Source organism: Piliocolobus tephrosceles, chromosome 9 (assembly GCF_002776525.5).
Source record: "Piliocolobus tephrosceles isolate RC106 chromosome 9, ASM277652v3, whole genome shotgun sequence".
Lineage (NCBI taxonomy): Eukaryota > Metazoa > Chordata > Mammalia > Primates > Cercopithecidae > Piliocolobus > Piliocolobus tephrosceles.
The window spans coordinates 104117385-104133593 of NC_045442.1; the positions used below are offsets into that span (position 1 = coordinate 104117385).

At 41.2% G+C, this 16209-nt stretch overlaps 1 long non-coding RNA gene and 1 pseudogene across 1 annotated transcript; one reads left to right on the forward strand and one right to left on the reverse strand.

The window, feature by feature from the left end:
* Positions 1–572: 572 nt before the first annotated feature.
* LOC111528051 lies at positions 573–9081 on the forward strand (annotated as a pseudogene).
* Positions 9082–13996: 4915 nt separating this feature from the next.
* LOC111528033 lies at positions 13997–15491 on the reverse strand. The gene is made up of 2 exons (XR_002726842.2): positions 14264–15491; positions 13997–14176 (listed from the first exon to the last, which is right to left on the reverse strand). It is a non-coding gene; the product is annotated as an uncharacterized LOC111528033 (long non-coding RNA).
* Between the last annotated feature and the right edge of the window lie 718 nt (positions 15492–16209).

A 16209-nucleotide genomic window follows, 5' to 3' on the forward strand; every position in this document is an offset into this window, starting at 1 on the left:
GCCTTCCGGGTTCAAGTGATTCTCCTCCCTTAGCCTCCTGAGTAGCTGGGATTACAGGTGCCTGCCACTACGTCTGGCTAATTTTTTTGTATTTTTAGTAGAGACGGGTTTTCCCCATGTTGGCCAGGCTGGTCTTGAACTCCTGACCTCAAGTGATCAGCCCGCCTTGGCCTCCCTCCCAGGTGTCTTTAATCCAAGTGTTCTCCAGGTCTGCCCTGGTTTCTCGAGATGCAGCTGGAGCCTGCCATAACAGGCTCACACGGGTCTGTGCAGTCTTCAGTATAAATTGGGAGTCACTTTCCTGGTCCCCAAATGCTCTCAGGAGCACTCAGAGCCATCCTGTCCTGGCCTCGCTGTCCCTCTGGCCCGAGACCCCCTTACCACCCAGATTCATGCCGCACCCAGTGACTCCTGTGTGTTCAGACGTAGCCTGTTTTCATCCTCCTGGAAAGCTTCCCCTCCACCCACCCAAATCGGGATGCCACTCTATGTTCCCACCTCAACTATCAAAAAAGAGTCACTGTCCTGACTGACAGCTTCTGGATAAGTGGGCAGCTTTCCACTAGAAGACGATGGCCCTTGGCTGGATCTGGTCAAATGGCCATGTTCAGGTGTTTGTCATTTGTGGAGGCTCACACGGAACTGGCAGGAATAGAGCCTCTGGGCCTTTTGTTTCACTCCACTGCCAGTCTGTGGTAAGGGGGCCCAATGGCTTCTCGTATAAATGCACGTGCATCTGTGTGGCTTTGGGGTAACATGTTTGGGTTATGTTTATTTTATACATAGAGACTTGTACATATACACCTATATATATTTGTTCACATACATTTTCTATATCTAAATTACACAAAATATTTACATTCACTTCTGTATGTAAATATGTCTATATTTATGTGTGTGGATGGATGGATGGATAGATAGATAGATAGATAGATAGATAGATAGATAGATAGATAGATAGGGAGATAGGTTTTCTTCTTGCCTGAATGGAGAAGCACCACTATGGATGGGCAGAAAGCGCTACACAGTTTCCTGTACAAATATATATATATGTGTGTGTGTGTGTGTATAGGTGTGTGTATATATATGTATATATGTGTGTGTATATATGTATATATATGAATATTTATATGCTGATACATATATTCACATGTTACATATGCCCTTGTATCTTTAACAAACACACATTTCTGTGTGTGGATAAATCTATTTCTTGCTGTGTCTTAGCTGGGGCCCTGCATGTGTGAAATACTCCAGACCGACAGGCTGGGCCTCCCTGTTCCTCCAGAGCAGTGATTCCCAAGGCTCAGGCCCCATCCAGTGTTGATTCTCTGGCCCAGTGGGAAGGTGCAGCTGTGCATTTGACTTCGGGCGTCAGGGCCATTGCTTCCCTCGGTGTTTGGGGGAAGTCACGCTGCTGCTCTTGGTCCCCAAATGCTCTCAAGGGCACTCAGTGCAGTCTCACTGTGGCCTGCCTGTCCCTCCACCCTGCACCATCTTACTGCACCTGCCTTTCTCTGCTCCCAGTGTGTCCTGAGGGCTCAGACCCTTCTTTCTCTCTACGGAAAGCCTCTTCTCTACTCACCAAACTTACCGTATTGCCCCCTCCTGCAGTGTTCCAAAGAAGCCCAGCTAACCTGATGCGCAAGTTCTGGGAAACTGGCCGTTTTTCCCAATGGAGGGTGATAGCCCTGGGAGTGCCTCTTGTTAAAGGGAGATGACCAGGTGTTTCCCATCCAGGACCGGTGACAGGGACCTGGCAGGAAAGGACTCCTGCTGGCTTTAGGGTTCCCTAGGCTGCTAGTAGGTGGCATGAAGGCCCCAGGGGACCAATGGCCTCTAATATACATGCAGGTGCGTCTGTTTGTAGTACGTGTGGGTTTTTCAGTGAATTTTGGATGTTTATTTTATACATGTATGTTTGTATTTATACGTTTATTTTAAATATAGTTTGTATTTATATGTTTATTTTAAATATGTGTTTATATATATAATTATACCAAATATCCACATTTATTCCTTCATAAGAACATGTATATTTTATGTTTTCTAATCACCTGTATGGAGAAACACCAAGGTAGACTAGCAGAGAGTGCAGCAAAGATCTACATGGACACATCTATATTTTGATTTATATGTTGATACACATGTTTACATGCTACATACTCCCTTATACCTTTACATGCAAACACATTTATGTGTGTGAATATATTTCTTTCTAGTTATATCTTAGGTGGTGCCCTGTATGTGTGAAACACTCCAGACTGCACTGTTTCTGCAGATCAGTAATTTTAAAACACTGAGATCCACTGAGTGTTGATCGTCTGGTCACGTGAGAAGACGCAGCTGCACGTTGGACGTCCAGATCAGAGATATTATTTCCCTTGGCGTCCGGGCCAGCTTGCACTCACAGTTTTGGAGATCGACAGAGAGTGCTGACCAGCTGTGTTGGCATGAATGGGAACGTCCAAAGCCTATGATAGCTGATCGCATTAGGTGTTCTTACACTCAAGTTCCACCTGGTCACTGTCTGCCTGAGGGTCTAATAACAGCAGAGATCATCCACTTCTTTGGCTTGTGCAGTCATGCATTTTCCAGCCTTGTTCTGGCAAGCGCGAGCCAGCCAAGAAGCGAACAGTGTGTGCGGCCCGAGGCCTGAGGGTTGTCGGTAGCATCCCCACTGGAGCAAGCGCACTTGAATCCACCACAATGGACCGCCTCAGCCACAAGCTGGGCCCTGGCGTGGGGACGGGCATTATTCCTCCAGCTGGGAAGGCAGTGCCCAGCACTCTGCCACTGAACTGTTCTTCCTTGTCAACCACCTACGTTGCAGTGCAGGGGTTTTGTTAAGCCAGACCCCTGTTTCCCTGCTGTTCACACTAGTGTGAGGTCTCAGGCTCACGGCTCTCCTGCTGCCTTTCATCCAGGTGTTCCTCAGGCCCACGAGACTCTGTCCTAACAGGCTTTCTCAGGGTGTGTAGGCTTAGGCATCCAGAAGCTCTCAGGGGCACCCCGCCCAGTCCTCCTCTGCCCGTCTGGCCCTGTACCACCGTAACCCCCCACAACTGCACTTCCCCCAGTGCATTCTGCAAGCTCAGACCCAGCATTTTCTCCTCTCCCGGGAAAGCCTCTTCTTTCCCCACCAGATATGGGACACCATTGGATGCACCCACCTTATGTACTCAAAACAAGGGCGCCTAGTCTCATTGAGAGGTTCTGGAGGTGTGGGCAGCTTTTCCACTAGAGGGCAATGGCCGCTGGGCTTGCTCTGGTTAAAGGCCAGTGGCCAGGTATTTGCCAACTATAAAACATCTTACAAAACTGGGCTTTTTGGCTCCCTGTGCCGCCACAAGGTGGCAGAAAAGCAGTGTCTCCCTGGGAACATGGAAGATAATGTGTGTGTGTGTGTGTGTGTGTGTGTGTGTGTGTGTGTGTGCATATGTGTGTGTGTGTGTTTATGTGAGATCCTCCAGGGAATGTGGAATTGCATCTGTGGTGACGGGGGGACATGTGTGATTATGTGAGATTTGGAGATCATGTTTTTTAATAAATAAATATATTTATATATACAGAGAAATACATGCTCATACATGTAACTACATGTAGTATCTCTAGTTATATATACATAAGTTGCCTCTCACCTACATAAAGAAACATCACCTCAGATTATAAGACAGCATCACATACTTTATGTGTAAATATTTCTATTTTAATTCTTATTTACTTATATGTTTACCATATATTTACATATGGTATATATTTCTTTGTATATTTTAAAATATACACATTAACGTGTGTGTGTATCGGTTTACTTCTAGTTATATTTTGGCTGGCTCCCTCTATGTGTAAAACACTCTGATTGACAGACTCAGCCACACTGTTTCTCCCGATCAGCAATTTTAAAACCCTGGGCTCCCACCCAGTGCTGATCTTCTGGTCCAGCGGGAAGATGCAGCTGCACACTGGACTTCCAGTGCCAGGACCATTTCCTCTCTTCATGGTTGGGAGAAGTCAGTCTCCCACCAAAGGAGATGTCAGAGTGTTGCCTGGATGTTTTAGGGAAAATAGAGATTTCAAAAGACTGTGGGACCCAGTACAGTTCATTGGTGTTTCATTCCAGTCCCGTCTAGCTGCTACCTGCCTGAGCTTCTAAGAAGAGATGGGGATACTATTGGCTAGCGCAGTGAAGTAAATACAAATATTTCATCTCACTTTTAAAGGAACCTCTACCATCTACCCTCTCTGAGGGCTGCTGGCTGTTAAGTATCATCTATATAACAAGACCTCATTTGCAAGCCAGGCCTTCTCTTCTCTCTTATAGCCTGCCTTGCCACTATAACCTGATTTTGCCATAACTCGTTTCTGGCCATGCTCTGAGTCCCCATTGTTCATGGCCTCTAGATGGTAGCTACGCTGCTAAGCACTGTTGGAGGTTAGAGTCATCACTTTGTGGTTCTCCCTTGTGCGCATCAATAACCCTGCATGCCATTTCTCCTATTAATCTGCATTTGGCCAGTTGACTTTTCAGTGAAACTTTAGACCTCAAAGGGGAAGTGTTCCCTTGTCCTCTATCATTCTGTGGCTGTGAGCAGAATACCAAAGCCTGCTGTTCCAGAAGCTGCAGCCAAAGAAACCCAGGACCAGAGCAGCTGGCAGAAGAGTATGAAATTCTTACCAGCCAGGCTGCTGGCCTCTGTGTGGAATCTGTTTGAGCAGATGGTGAAAATTGTTGCCTTTCCTTTCTCCGTAAAATCTTGATTAGTGGAAGAAAAAGATTTGTGTGACTAGTCGTACACATAGTGACTCTTGTGTAGTCTTTGGCATGAATAATTATGTTGTTTGATCTCTTTTCCTCCTAGAAATAGTCTCTCACTCTGTCTTTCTGGGTTGTGCCGTCACAAAGAAGGGCACCTCAGAATAGAACAGGGGCTCAGAACCCCTAGAAACCCAATCTCGAGCCACTTCTAAGACTGGTCAGATTTACGGCTCTGATCAGACTGGTGTCTATTCAGGCAAACTTTACTATTTGTTCCCCAAATAAAACCACATGAAGCTCCCCTCCAATCTTGTTTCATGTCCTTGAGAGCTTGGCTTTTAACCAAGTGGGAGCACTCTTGGTCGCCACCATCTGAGAAGTGTGATTTTTGGGTCACATCCAGTGGTCAGTCTAAAATTGGCTGGGGACCTCAGACATGTAAGATTTTAGGCAGCACACTTTTTGTTCCAAATGTGTCAAGCTCTCAGGAGAGTTTGTCTTAAGAAGTCCTATCCCTATGGGGCTTATGTCATATCAACTCTTGTTGCCTAATTAGTCCTGAAAATGTACACGTTCAGGAGGGCCTCCCTAGTATCGCAGATTAAGGTGTCCGTGACTGGCAGTCCCCCACTAATTTGTGGGTTACTGGGGGTACTGTGTGCAAAAACACCATCCTTAACCATCTGTGGCAACAAGAGCTCTTGCCATCTGAAGCCTATTTCTGAGAGTAAATTTTTTGAGGATCGTTAGGGCTGCCTCATCTATGCTGTCTCCAGGAATATCTTTTGTTTATATGGTAAAAGTTATTTTAAACTGTAAAATTGCCTTGTGGGCTTTTCATGAACAGGCTTGTTGGACTGAGTCACCATTGAAATAAGTTCACCACTGGAAATTCTAATCATTAGTGGTTAGAAAACCGATCCTTTATGTTAGAAAGATTCCTAAATTTAGAAAAAGAGATCTTTTATTCTAAACAATTGCTTCATTTGTATTTATGGAAAGATTAATTTAAAATAAATATTCATAGTAGTTTCCTGGCTATACTTAGAAATTCTTTTGACAAAATTAAAGGGCGAAAATCTGGCCCAAAGCAAAGTTTAAAGTTGTCGTATGCTCCGAGTGCCTGCTGTGACTCTCCTGCAGAATTTGCAGTGCTGGCCACTCCGCCTCGCAGTCTGGTTAAAATTCCAGACTTCCACTGCCATAGCCTGGGTTTGATTCCTGGTGGGGAATTAGTCACTTTGGTTGGATATTTGTGTGATTTTTATCTTTTGGGGGACCATTTGTTACCCATCCTTTTCCCTCCAATGGATATATATATATATATATATTTCACTTTTATTTCAGGTTCAGTGTGTGCATGTGCTGTTTTGCTACGTGGGTGAATTGTATGTCACTGGGGTTTGGGGTAAAAATGATTTCATCACCCAGGTAGTGAGCATAGGTAGTTTTTTTAACCCTCACAATTCTCCTCCCTTCCCTTTTCAAGTGGGTCCCAGGCAGTAACAAATGCTGGCAAGGATGTGGAGGACAGGGAACTCCTGGACACTGTTGACGGGAATGTAGTTTAGTACAATCACCATGGAGATCAGTTTGCAGGTTCCTCAAAAAACAAAAAAATTGAGCTACCATGTGATTCAGCAATCCCACTGCTGGGTATACATCTAAAAGAAAGGAAACCAGTATATCAAAAAGATATCTGCACTCCTGTGTTTGTGGCAAGACTGTTTACAATAGCTAAGATTTTAAAAGCAACCTAAGTGTCCATCAGCAGATGAATGAATAAAGAAAATGTGGTACTTAAATAAAACAGACTACTATTCAGCCTTAAAAAGAATAAGAACCTGTCATTTGTAACAACGTGGTTGGAACTGGAAATAAGTGAAATAAGCCAGGCACAGAAAGACAAACATCACATGTTCTCTCTTATTTGTGGGATCTAAAAATCAAAACAACTGAACTCATGAACAGAGAGCATAGAAGGATGGTTACCAGAGACTGGGAACGGCAGTGGAGAGCTTGGGAGGTGGGCATGGTTAATGGGTAAAAAAAAAAAAAAGCTCAGAGAAATAAATAGGACTTACTATTTGATAGCGCATCTAGGTGACTATAGTCAACAATAACTTAATCGTACATTTTAAATAGACTTAAAGAGTGTGACTGAATTGTTTGTAACTCAAAGGATGAATGCTTGAGGGAATGGATACCCCATTCTTCATGATGTGCTTATTTCACATTGCACATCATCAAAACATCTCATGAATCTTATAAATATATACACCTACTGTGCACCCACAAAAGTTTGAAAAATAATCAAATAAAAATAGTCTAATCATAATTTGCAAATACCGCCTGTTTTCTGTCACCACTAAATCAGTCTCCATTAAATACAAAATATACACAAAGTATGTATAAAGCTTATGTATATTTGCTGTTTCTGAATAAAATAAAATCAATCAATCAGCTACATCTTATACATTATTACGGGGATGGAGGTATTTAAGAACTACCTCTACTAATCCTAGAAATGTTTCAACTCCTGTAGAAAAGATAGAGCAGCTATCAGATTAATTTTCAAATTATACTAGAGAAACTTCAGAAAACAAATTTTGTGCCATCATAAATCAAAATTAAACAATGACATCAGTGAGAATTACATACAATTAACTTAGGGACAGTTATGGTTTGGCTTATGGTCTTGGATAGCCATTACTTCCACACAAGTAAAGCTCATGATTCAGTAATTATTTCCTCTTTCCTGAACAGATTTGGCCCTGGTCAGTTCGCGACCCAGAATTTTTTTTTCCAGGAAAGAGCACTTATTCTGTCTATTGATCCAGAGACAATAGACTCTGCTCACAGATTGAAATATAAACTACCCGCCTGATTTCTTTCTGCTGCCAGGACAATGGGCTCAGGTTTATGTTCACAACAGCCAATGAGTGCATAGAGGTCTGAGATGGGCCTGTGATCCTGTGACTTTACTTCCCCCAGAGAACTGCAACTGTCATCTCACCTGTGGCTACAAGGACAGTACATATTTGATGACTTAAAGTTATTTTTTAATAACTTTGTCTTAGTTTCCAGTTACCAGAAAAATGACAACTTTCTACCAAGCATCTTCAAAGACATGAACATGGGAGAGGCTCTGTTTTTCCATGATCCCTGGAGGCAGACAGGGGTTCACATGGAGAGAACAGGACATGCTGAGTCTGAGACATGAGAGACTGACAGCAAAGCACATGTGTCTTACCGGATTCCACGCTTCTCTGAGATCTGCCTCTGCTGAAAATCTGATTTTCAGTTAACCCCCAAATTCCTGAGCCAAACTATTAGTGAATTGTAAATAGATGGGACCACACAAAGACCTTGAGAAGGAGATGTCAACAGGTTACAGTGCAGAGAAGACCTTAAAGGCAAATATTAAAATGAAAAATAGGGACAAAATAGTGTGATTCAATGCAAATTAACATTAAACTGTGGCTCATATATAGTCTAGGAAATGTATTTTAAGATCATTTACCCCATAGAGATAGACATGCTAAATTAAATAATATTCATAGAAGAAACAGAACATTTATTAAAGATTTGTTTTCCACACAAGAGAGCACCAAGTTTATATTGTCCAAAAGAAAATTTTACTCATGAACTAATTAATACACTAATACCGCTTAAATGATTTAAAAGTTACAAAGTAACCAATCTTCCCAATAGTTTTTAGGAAGGATATATAAAAGTGATACGGGCAGCGCCTAGCTGCACGCCACCGCCGTGTTGCTGGCAGGGCAGGGCCTGGCAGGCAGGGTGGGCGCCTGAGTCCGGCCTTGTGCCACCTGGCTCCTGGGCGCGGCCACCCCCTGCGCCCCGCCGCCCCTGACCCTGGTCCTGCTCCCGCCCAGGCCAGATGCCCGGCTGCTCCACCAGCAGCCGTGACCTCAGCCAGGCCACGGAGACAACAGGCAGTAGGGTCAGCCGCACAGAGGAGAAAAAGCAAAGCAAGTCACAGCAACTGAAGAAGATTTTTCAAGAATATGGCACTGTTGGAGTGTCGTTGTACACTGGAATCTCATTAATCTCCTAGGGCATATTTTACATGGTTGTGTCAAGTGGTGTGGACATGTCTGCAGTCCCACTGAAACTTGGATTTAAAGAGTCCCTGGTACAGTCAAAAATGGCAGCAGGTACAAGTACCTTTGTGGTGGCCTATGCAATCCACAAGCTGTTTGCGCCAGTGAGAATCGGCATTATGTTAGTCTCTGTGCCCTTGATTGTCAGATAGTTTTGCAAAGTGGGATTTTTTTAAACCTCCAGCTGCAAAACCTTAATGAACTCTTCAGTCGTAGGCACTGAAAGCCTATTTCTTCTAAATTACCCAATTTGGATTGGTTTTAGGGTTGTAGGATTTCTTTTGGAGGGGTAGGGGGCTAATTGCTATGTTCTCATGGATAAACTTTGCCAGTAAAATTCAGGCTTTTGAACAATTTTAATTTTTTGCTTCATAAATTTTGTGAACACTATTCATTATAGGACTTGTCAGAAAGATATCACAGATGGGTTAACATCTCAAGACAAAATAGTCTGCAAATGTTCCTTCTGGGAGATTTTTGGCAACGGTCTGTCTGTAAAAGTTCCAGGGCATTAATCTTGGCTCAGGTTCCTAAAAAGCAATGATTAATTTAACTGGCTTTTAAATATCCCCTTCCACTTATATTTGTTGTCCACTGCCTACAGTTTAATATGCAGCGTTCTGCAAAACAGCTGCCAGTGCTACAATCAATGAAGCAAAACTTAATATGTATTTACAATCTAAATTAGTATCAATACTTTGACATTCACTACATGTGTTTTGGGGGAAGGAAAGTATTTCTGGTATGTTTCATTGATCCCCAAACACCTTCCAATCTGGACAGGATGGGGCCGATTCCAGATGGTTTTTCTGAAATTTTATTAAAGTATGTCAGCGTCACTTGTTTAGGTAAAATATGAAAACTCTGCCGAGTAGCAGTGGCATCACTTGGTTCCTGATGCCCATATTCCAGATACCACACATAAAACAGCTAAGGCAATCTTAGCTTTTCTTAGACAACCTTTATCTCAAACTTTCAGACATTCCAGAATTGTCAAAATGTTTACACTGTCTCATTATTTTGAGTTAAAAATCCTGTTCAAGAAAAGAAAATTTTGTATCACTTCCTCAAAAGGAAAATTCATAGCACTTGTCACAAATGGAAGGCAACAATGAGATAATACAAGCCAGGGAGGGGCTTGTATTACACGGGCAGGTGTAATTAGTCTACCGAGCCCGTTTTACCTAATGAAGGACATGTGTGTTAGAGAGATTAGCTAAGAGTAGAAATTAAAGCACAGAGGCCAGGTGCGGTGGCTTATGTCTGTAATCTTAGCACTTCAGGAGGTTGAGGCAGGTGGATTACTTGAGGCCAGGAGTTTGAGACCAGCCTGGCCAACATGATGAAGCCCCATCTATACTATAAGTACAAAAATTAATCAGGCATGGTGGCACACGCTTGTAGTCCCAGCTGCTGGGGAGGCTGAGGCAGGAGAATTTCTTGAACCCAGGAGGTGGAGGTTGCAGTGAGCCAAGATTGCACCACTGCACTCCAGCCTGGGTGACAGAGGGAACTCTGTCTCCAAAGAAAAAGAAGAAAGGAAAGGAAGGTAAGGAAGGAAAGGAAGGAAGGAAGGAAGGAAGGAAGGAAGGAAAGAAGAAAGAAAGAAAGAAAGAAAGAAAGAGAGAGAGAGAGAGAGAGAGAAAGGAAGGAAGGAAGGAAGGAAGGAAGGAAGGAAGGAAGGGAAAAAAAGAAAAGAAAAGAAAAGAAATCTGAGCATAGATCCAAACTGAGACACTGGGACTTCCTCCTTGTAGTAGTCAGGAGTAGGCGATTGAAGTAATTCTGTCCTGTGGGGTTCAGCGTCATGCAAGCTCCCCCTGGGCCATTCTCTGATGCAGAGCACTTGCTCCACACTCTGGGAACCCAGATTAACCAGTCTGCCCTGTCACATAGTTGAAGGAGTTGCATTTATCTTTCTGGCTCCCAATTCCTTTAAAATTATATTTGCTGCAGAACCTCCACAAGGCTAAATAAAATAAAATCACATTTGCGACCATCAGAGAACTGAAGGAACTATTAACTGGCTGTCCTGGTTTTGCTGAGATTGGGCTGTTGACAGTAGTTCCTGGTGGGCCCCCAATTACCCATGTCAGTTACCTCTGTTAACATTTCCAAGAATCTTTGTAGGACAATTCTCCACTTGCAAGGTCTTTAAAGTAGAACTCTTTTCTTTTCTTTTTTTTTTTTTTTTTCTTTCTTTAAGGCAATTGGCCCATTGCCAAAAGGTTTTACTGTCTTAAAGCTGGAATTGTCTTTCTGAGATCGAATTCCAAGGACTTCTCTACAGCTAAGTGAGCTGCCTCACACCAGGGTTAGGTGATGCTTTGTGTGGACAGAACAGAGCATTTTCATCTTGTGTTTAAAGCAATTTGTTGGCTTCGGCTCCTCATCACTTTCTATACCAGTCTCCCATTCAAGTCCCTAGTAATGCTTAGGCAAAAAGAAAAAAGAAAAAAAGAAAGAAGGAAGGAAGGAAAGAAGAAAGGAAGGAAGAAAAGAAAGAAAAGAAAAAGCTGATGGTGAAACTTACAGGTTTAAGGGCTTAAATCTCAAACTTTGTGTTAGGAGTAATGGGAGTGTGCTGAGAGGGCAAGCAATAAAACGGGTCATACCAAAAATCCACATTGCTCTCTCCTAAGCCCTAAACCCACTCCACTCCTGAGGCCAGTGGTCCAAACAGAAAATAACTGGAGAAGACAAGGAGGTCAAAGGATCAGGGAACTAAGCATTACGTGAATTCACCAGCAAGATGTACAGAACGCTTGTGTTTACATTGTTTTTATGGAACTAGCAGAATAAAACTGTTCTATTTTAAAAATGAAAAAATGTGATAACTTCACTTGTTTGATACCATATAGACTATGCCAATATAGATAATTAGAGCATATTAATATGAAAGTAAAATTTTTGAATGCTAAAAACCATTGTGCCAACCCATTAAAATATTAGATCATTAGGAAATCCCTTTATGCCAGAAACGCAAGTGAGAGTCGTCACATTAGGAAATTCATTAACACAATAAATTATGTTAATTGACTTAGTGAGAATGTCTTGTGTTCATGTTCATAGATAGAAAAGAGATAATGCCAAAATTTTAAGCAAAATTATTTTAAATGATTCAATTAGTATGGAATTGGTGCAAAATATTTCTTAAAAACATAAAAATAGATTTGTATCAATGAAAATTAAGACATTACATGATTAGGCAGGGTCAGCATTGTTAAGACATCAAAGGTACTTTAATTAATAAGTTGATTTTATGGTTGCATAGTATTCCATGGTGTATATGTACCTTTGCAAGGGCGTGGATGGAGGTGGACCATTATCGTTAGCAAAGGAAGGCAGGAACAGAAAACCAAATACGGCATGTTCTCACTTGTAAGTGGGAGCTAAATGATGAGAACACATGGACACACAAAGGGAAACAACACACACTGGGGCCTGTCGGAGGGTGAAAGGTGGGAGGAGAGAGAGGATCAGGAAAAATAACTACTGGACACTAGGCTTAACACCTGGGTGATGAGATAATCTGTACAACAATCCTGCCCCACCGACAGACATTTACCTGTGCAACAAACCTGCACATCCTGCACGTGTACCCCTGAGATTAAAATAAAAGTTAAAAAAATAAAGAAAAGAAAATAAGTTGATTTTAACTCCGATATAGATTCCTTCTGTGTTGAGGATATAGAAATTTTATTGCAAAGAAGAGCAAACAAATTAAAACACCCATGAAAAGTCTGAAAATTAAAAGAGAGTGACTTCCCTTTTAAAATATTGTAAAGACTTGGAAATTAAAATTGTGTTGTGTTATTTCATCCTTAGTCTGAAAGTCCAATGGAATACAACATTCAAACATGGAATAAAACATATATGAAAATGTGCAATAAAAGCAGGAGTGTAGAAAGAAGAGACGAAAGCTTGCTGCGTCTCACTGGGCACTGAAGCTCACAGTCAGGCAGCAGGCTTTGTCTCTCACCACGTGTGATTTCTGCAAGTCTGGTATTGCCACATGTGCAGGAAGGATATTTACCATTTGAGCAAGAGCATTTGGGGGCTAATATCTGATTAATGTGACTTTTTCTGCCTCAATATTCATTGTAACCTGTTCTCATAGCCCACAGTATGTTTCCGGCTGAGCTGAGATGTTACTGCTATTAATAAAGCTGTACTACCTGCACCTTTCCCCTTTCTATGTTTGGGAACCTTGAGAACAGTCACACATGATTGCGGTAATTCTTTGTGTCACTTGCCTGGTGAAAGACTATCGGGGGGGTCCTCTCCACACTGGGCCCACAGAGGACAAAAAGCTTGTGAAGAGTTCTGGGACAGAACACTGCATGGGGACAGTGAGATGGGTCACTTCAAGGTACATATTCTTAACTTATATCCCAAACTGATGCAGACAGAAAGTTCCACACGCCTTCAGAAAAAGAGAGAGAAAAAAACATGATTGGAACGTGGAATCATCTTTGGTTGTGAAAAACACTATCTTCGACGGGGCGCGCTGGCTCATGCCTGTATTCCCAGCACTTTGGGAGGCCAAGACGGGCGGATCACGAGGTCAGGAGATGGAGTCCATCCTGGCTAACACGGTGAAACTCCGTCTGTACTAAAAATACAAAAATCAGCCGGGCGTGCTGACGGGCGCCTGTGGTCCCAGCTACTTGGGAGGCTGAGGCAGGAGAATGGCGTGAACCCGGGAGGCGGAGCTTGCAGTGAGCCAAGATCGCACCACTGCACTCCAGCCTGGGCGACAGAGGGAGACTCCGTCTAAAAAAGAAAAGAAAAGCACTATCTTCTTCAGAGGATGTGCTAAAATCAAAACTAACAGATGATCTATGTCTGGAATAAAAGTGGTTATTTGTTAACAGATGCTAGCGAGGCTGCAGACAATAGGAAACTCCTGTTCACTGTCACTGGGAATGTAAATTAGGTCGGCCACTATGGAAAGCAGTTTGGAGACTTCTCAAAAAATGTAAAACAGAGCTACTAATTGACCCAGCAATCTCATTACTGGGAATATACCCAAAAGAAAATGCAACATTCTACCAAAAAGACACATGCGAACCTCCACAAGCAGCACCTCTATCTAATATAAAAGTTAGCATTATTTTAAAAAGTGTTTATTTGTGAAAAATTTTCACCCATGGTAGGGATGAAGAAGAACATTCTCACTAAGGTCAAGAGGCGCACATCCAAAGGCAGCCCCGGGGGCAGGGCTGGGAAAGCCAGCAGCACCAGCGTCCTGGGCACATGCCAGCAGATGTTGGCTGAAGCAACGGGTGCCCTGGGGAAATGGAAAGGAGTTACTTAGACACAGTTGCTGATTCTTGAATTTCCTATTTTTCCCAAGATGTCTTTATCATTTTCTTACCCTCCTGTCTATGTTTAGACACATGGCCCTCAGAGGTGACTTGTTGGCCGCAGAATGAGGAATTCATCACTGTCCTTTGGTCAAGGTAGAGAGAGTTATGTCATTTCATAACCTTTCCATATCTGATGATGGAAATCAAAAAAGAACTGAACAGATGGAGAAGATACATTATATTCATGAATAGGAAAACTCAATATCGTCAGGATGTCAGTTCTTCCCAAGGTACAGATTCAATGCACTTCTAATCAAAATGGAAGCAAATTATTTCATGAATATAGAAAAAGTAATTCTAAAACTTACATGGAGAAGAAAAAGACCTTGAATAGATAACACAATATTGAAGGAGAACAAAGCTGGAGGACAGACAGGCACTACTCAACTTCAAGACTTACTGTAAAGCTACGGTAATCAAGGCAATATCGTATTGATGAAAGAATAGACAGGTCAATGAAACAAGACAGAGAGTTTAGAAATAGAGACACATCAATATATTTAATTAATCTTTGATGAAAAAGTAAAGGCAACATGATGAAACAAAGATTGGTTTCTTCAGAAAGTGTTACTGGAACAACTGAATATCCACATGTAAAAAAAAATGAATCAGATCTTACCCCCTCATCAAAATTAAGTCAAAATGAATCACAGACCTAAATGTCAAATACAAAACTGTAAAATATCTGGAAAATAACAGGAGAAAATCTAGACTCTCTTGGGTTTGATGATCTCTAGAAAAAAAACACCAAAGTTACAGTGTATAAAAGAAATAAGTTCCTGATGGAATATAGATTAAAAAATTTTAATTTTGTATAAAATGAGAAAAATACCAGAAGAAAACATAAATGCCTATTTACACAGACACATTTTTATGTCAACAAAACCTTTCTAAGATGCTCAGAAACAAGCATTGTGAAGGTTAATTTAGCAAAACAAAAAAACAAATCACCCTGCATATGAGAAAAAATAAAAGGCAGCACACTGGTAAAATATTTACTGTACATGTATGTGTGTGTGTGTATACATATTAGATTTAAACATCTTCATTTTATACAGAATTCACTCAAATCAACGAAAAACCCTCTAATTTAAAATTGGGCAATTTAAATCAGAGATCTAAATTGCAGATCTAAAAAAAGTACTTTGCCTCTAATTTAAAATTGGGCAAAGTCCTTTTTTAAGATCTGCAAGTGACCTATGCACACAGGAAACAGTATTTAGTGTTCCTGGTTAGAGAAGGCATTTAAGTTAAAAGAGGAATCAAATACTGTTTTCTATCCACAAAGTTTGTGAGGATAAAGAGCAGTGATATTTATATTGCTGCTTAAAGTTTAAGCTGCAGATGACTTTTCGAATAGACAATTTGGTGGTAAGTACCATATTAAAAAAAAATGTATATGCCCATTAGTGATCAATTCTATTACACTAAAATGTCTTTAGAAAATAAGGAAACATACACGCAATTTCTTTTCCGAGCACTGCTTAAAATATCAACGTATTAAGAAGAATCCATATAATGGCTTTTATAAATACATTTCCGTGAATTTATAGCATGGGGTAATATGTGACCACTGAAAGTAGAAATATATGCAGAAGTATGTTGACATTTGAAAATGTATTTTGGTGTACCAAGTGAGGGTAAAGTTCAGTTTGTTTATACATATAGACGATAGTCTTGTGTTATCTGAAATTATGTACAAAATATGATAAAATTTGTTATTTGAGGGCATTTGTTGTAACTTAAAATGTTTTTCCTATTTATTCTCTTTGATATCTGCATTGAGCATGTACAATGTTATTAGTAAAAGTTTATTATTAATGAAATAATTTTTGGGAAGAGCAGGAATATGAATTTTGCCCAGGTAAAAACAATTTTTCACTTTCTATATTTTAATTTTTATTTTTTTGTGGATTAGTATATTCTGTGAACTTTTAGCATCGTCAGAAGAGAA